The sequence below is a fragment of the Lactuca sativa genome, chromosome 9 (genome assembly GCF_002870075.4).
Source record: "Lactuca sativa cultivar Salinas chromosome 9, Lsat_Salinas_v11, whole genome shotgun sequence".
Lineage (NCBI taxonomy): Eukaryota > Viridiplantae > Streptophyta > Magnoliopsida > Asterales > Asteraceae > Lactuca > Lactuca sativa.
The window spans coordinates 83,146,034-83,151,714 of NC_056631.2; positions in this window are offsets into that span (position 1 = coordinate 83,146,034).

The following is a 5,681-nucleotide window of genomic DNA, read 5'->3' on the forward strand; positions in this document are numbered from 1 at the left end:
TATACATTGGGATCATTACCACTTAACGAAGTTGTTATCGCTTTGTCTTAAATCCAGTTTGTGTTAGTATTTTGTAGGGTGTCTTCATGCTTAAGTGTCCTAGGGTGTTAAGAGTTCAAATGGAGGGTTACGATAAGGATCTTTGTGTCTGTTCCATTTTTATTGGGACTTAGGGATCTAAGTCATGATCCAAACGCCTATTAGTGATGGTTACATATCATAGGTTCGACGTGTGCCTATGTTTGACTAAGTGGTTGTCAGTGGGTGACGGATCGGTGGTATGCATAAGACAACTAAAGAAAAATATTTCACCAACCACTATTATGAAATAGTACAAACAAACGTATGAAAAAGAATTAAATTATAATACAATAATATATTAATAAATGTATGCAATTACGATCTTACATAATCGTAAGAGCACAACTACCTTGGAAAAAGCGTTGAAATTAAGAGCATAAAAAGTCATATTGTCACCTACAACGATTAACATATTAGGAAAGTACATGTGTTAATGTATAACAAGTGAACCTATAGCAATCCGAGCCAAACCAGATCTGAAGTCAACCTCAATCCGAGATCTAAAGAGCTTAGAAATCTATCTTCGAGATGAAGATATTTATGAGTTAATCTTTTCATGTGATAGAGTTTGTACAAGAATTAAATGCTTTTTGTCTTTTTGTTGATTGAACATATCTTAGGACCAAATGAAGTAAATCTATTACGTGTTAGATTTGTCAAACACTTAGTTTTACCTAGTCCACATAATGTTCTCGGTTTGCACTGTCTCTCTCCTTTACTAATTAAGGAGATGACATTTCATGGATTGTAAGTAAGAAATAGAATTATTCTTTTCACATCAATTACAAATTCTCTTCCAAGTCAAATCTCTTTCACTATCATTATACTTGTTCTTATATTTTCTTTACTTTGTTCATACTCCTTTTACTCTCTCAAATATTTTGTTGAACACTTTGTTGAATATCATCTTCAAGTCTTGACTGGTTTACCAAACTTGACTAGACCAAAATATTATCAACAAACATTAATCTTAAAATTTAATTCAAGATTTGAGTTTTCAAACCTTGTCCGTGTACTGAATCTGGAACTCATAATTGGTATCAGACCTTGAGTGGTCGTTCGTTGATTTGATAAGAACATATTACAGTTGATCTGGGATTACCTTGGTATCTCTATCATTTATATGTTCAGGATAAAATTTCTTCTATATACCGCTTTTTCTCCAATACTTTAACTTCAATTGCTGCTCCTAATCAAACTCAGCAAATGTATTCAATGCAAATAGTAAATAGCTTGGTTTTCCCTTCTCGTGCCCCATTGCTAGTTGTTGAAGAGTATGATCACTGGAAAGTTAGGAAGGAAAGATTTTTACTTGGTAAGGAAAAAGGTGAAGAAATATGGAGGTATGTGAAAGAAGGTCCTCATGTTCCAGTAAGACAAATGGTGAGAGATGTGGCTACTACTCTCATGGGCTAAGAAGATCAACAACTAACACGTATTACTGCTTCAAACATCGAAAAGCTTCATGCAAACCAAATTGAAGTTTCCGAGATGGTGTTTGGTGTTCCTTCGTCTCTCTTTGAGCACATTAACATGTGTCAACCTGCAAAAGATATTTAGGAAACTCTTCAGGATTTGTTCAAAGGGTCTAAGAAGATGAATGACAAACGTCTGACTTTGGTTGTCAACCATTTTAATACTTTCACCACCACTCCATGTGAATCTATAGCCTCAACTTCAAATAGGTACAAAATTGTTATCAACAATATGATTGCACACGGTATAGTCAAAACTCCTCTTAAGTATAATCTGAAGTTTATTAATAGCCTCGGAAAAGGTTGGGGGAACATCAAGTCATGTCCTCAAAGTAACGGATCTCTAAAGAAACTAAAGCTTTATCAACTTTTTGATGAACTACAAGGCCACGAATCTATTGTTGCTCAAATTTTAAGAGAACTGTGAGGAGGTCCTTTTGCCTTGGTTAGCTATGTTACCTAACTAATTCTGAACTCATCCGTGTCAAATCCTTTCAAAACTATTCCACCTATTTTGCTTGTTCAACCAAAGTTTCCTACTCCACTCACTCCAGCTGTTCCAAATCATTCATTTAATGAAAATCATGATCTCGATCCAGTCGAATCCGAACTTCGTTTTCAACAAGAATTCGCACTCTTGTCCATGAAATATAAACGTACCTGGAATCCTAGTCATAAACCTTATCAAACCCAATTTCAAGCCCCTCATCAAAGCAACCCTCAATCATTTCTAAAACCTGTAGAAAACCCACCTCTTACCGACCCAACATCCCCTCATCAAGTCACTGCTTGTAATCCCAATAAATTTTGAAATCAGACAAACCCAAGATAGTATGTCATAAATGTGGTATTGGTAACCATTTTACAAAATACTGTTTGGCTGAAACCTCTCAGAATGCAAAGGTAAAAGATTCTGCATACTATGGTCGCAGAGCCCAAGAGCTGGCGGCAAGTGAGAAAGCTTTTGATACCACTATGTCAAGAAATCTTGAAGGGTACTGGTCTTCTGCAGATAAGGATAAAGTGAGAACTAGAAGGAATATAAGTCTTATGGCAAGATAGTCGATCAAATGTGATGAAGGATGCTGGTCTTCAAGATCAGAAGAAGACGAGGAAGATGATGAGCCAAACTTTTGCTATATGGAAACAAATGATCCAATAGGCAGAAGCATCGTCCTGCACGCAAGATCTATGATAACTAAAAACAATTTTAATTTGTCTATTTGTGAACCATATCTAACCCAGATCCAATAAGAATTGACTATCATTCATAAAGCCTATGAGTCTGCCATAAAAGTAAGTGAGAAACTGGAGAGTGAACTGACTCGTCTTAGATTATGCTTTGAACACTGCAAGATTAAGATAGGTTCACTAGAAAAAGAGCTTGTAATGTCTGACGATGAATGTATCATTTTAAAAGACAAATGTGAAATCACTTTTAGTGAAAGGAATATCTTAATTTCTGATAATAAACGTGTTAATGCCAAAATTCATGCTTTGCATCACTCAATTGATATTCTTGTAGCAAATGAACGAATGACACATAATTTTTGTCAACCATGGTCCAAAGCACCAGGTCTTGGAAGTAGGTTTCCGAAACCTGTTGCTCATCCCTTGAAAGAGTTGCAAAATCTAACGTTTATGGGAGATTTTCCAAACCGCCCTAATTCAGATACCCTGTCTCACCATTGTCAACCCTTCCTGATACTTTAGACCAGTTCCAATCTCAGATTCCTAAGATCCAACCTATCATTGTCAAATTTCCTGATTACATGCCTCTTCCACCTCTAATACCCCTGTATTTGAAATAGTATTCGGATTCGTTCCAGACATCAACTATACTAGAGTTTGAATTCCAAACTCCGGTCCATCGAACATTTATGTTGTTGAGGAAATAATTCCCGAGACAACTGGATATGACTATGACAAATCCGACTTACTTTGGGTGTCATTTGATAGTGACGTAGATGAAAAATTTTATGTGATGATTCATCTGAATCTAATATCTCTAACTCTAAAGTGATTTTGAAAACAAGTCTTGTGCCAATTAAGCCTAAGTTCGACAATCCATCATCTCGACAAACTTCCAAGTCATCATTTGAATCTCGAAAGAAACCTTCGTTAAGTAAGAAAGATGTTGTTCACCCTAAGATCGAAGCCAAAGATGTCCTTAAGAAGAAAATTAGGTCAAGGCAAGATTCTAGATTCACTAAGAGATCCGAAAAGAAAGTGTCTCGAACAGTTAGACTAGTTACTATGAACCATAATACCTTTATGTGTGTTAAAAATATTAAGAGGTAATCCAATCTCCTAGCTCGGTTATTGAAAACTTATCTGTCATTCCTAATCTGAAAGAGGTTACTATTGAGACTCCTTCTATGAAAACTGACTCTCCTCGGACAGTTTCCTGTGTTTATTGCTAAATATGATGGCATGATTTTCAAACCAAAGCAATTTCCAAAACCAAATGTGCCTTAAAAAGCAAAAAACAAAGAACGGGTTGGTAAAAACACTATCGTTCAAAACTCCTCAAATGATTCAAAACAAAAGCTTGAGTGGAAAGTAAAAAAGGTTGAAAATGCATCTATAACTTCTATCAACACATTGATTCCAACAACATCTCAAAATACTATTGGTCCGAGAAAGGCAACATGCAAACAACCTTTGGTTGAATACGATTTTCAGATAAATGAAAAGTCACAATCCAAGTCCAAACCCCTTGCCAAAGTCCCTAAACCTAACTTGGAGCCTAAAAACTCCAAAACTTACTGATTTTGCAGGCACTCTATTCTTCGGAACAAGATGCAATATGGTATATTGACAGTGCTTGTTCCACGCACATGACTGGGTAGAAAGACTTTATGCATGATCTTAAGCTCACTCCTAACGCTGGTTACGTGACATATGGCAACAACTCGAATTCATAAATCTTAGGTTATGGTATCCTAACCAACGATAATTTCTCTGTCTCCAATGTGGCATATGTAGCTGATCTCAAATATAACCTTACTAGTTTAGCTCAACTCACTGATGCAAATCGAAGAGTTGAATTCTAAAAAAGCATAGCTATGTCATGACTGAAGACCAGAAAGAATATCTAATCAAATCAGATCGCAACAAAAACATGTATCCATTAGACATCAACATGATCATCAGAAAGGATCAACTTTTTTTTCTCTCAAAGGCCATTCTTGAGGTTAGTTGGTTATGTAATCGGAGGCCCACTCATCTCAACTTCCAATACATTAATGATCTTGTTTATGGTAAAATGGTCCAAGGTCTGCCACTCCTCAAATTCGAAAATGATCATCTATGTGCTGCATGTGAATATAGGAAGCAATCCATGAAAGTTCATCATGTAATCATTGAAAAGTCAATTTCTGAACCATTAGAACTTCTTTATATTAATCTTTATGGACCCTTCAGCGTAGAAAGTCTGCATCACAAGAAGTACATTTTTGTGATTGTTGATGAGTACACAAGCTTCACTTGGGTGTTCTCCCTTAGGCTAAAATCCAAAATAGCCTCTGAACTTAGTAACTTTATCAAAGGAATTGAAGCTCTTGTCAAACTTCCTGTTAGAAGAATCTGAAGTGACAATGGCTCGGAATTCACCAATGTCACCATTAAGAAATTCCTATATGATAAAGGCATCGACCATAATTTCTATGCTCCCTACACTCCTTAATAAAATGTTGTGGTTGAAAGAATAAACTGAACTCTCATTGAAGCCACTTGATCAATGCTGAATTTTGCAGACCTTCCTCTCTGTCTTTGGGCTGAAGCAATGTCCATCGCCAGCTGCACCCAAACTCGAAGCATCATTAATCCTCGTCTCAACATGGCACCATATGAAGCCATGAATGGTCTCAAGCCGAGTATCTCATTCTTACATGTTTTCGGCTGCAGATGCTTTGTCAAAAACAACTGTGATCAACTCACCAAGTTTCAAGCTTAAGCTGATGAAGCAAACTTTTTCTGGAGACTCGGCCAAATCCAAAGCCTACAGTGTTCTGAATCCTCAAACTCATGTATTTGAAGAAAGACTAGATGTCACTTCTGATGACCACTTTGTTCAAAATTCTGGTCCAATTCATGTGACAACTCAAATGGACATTAAAACTG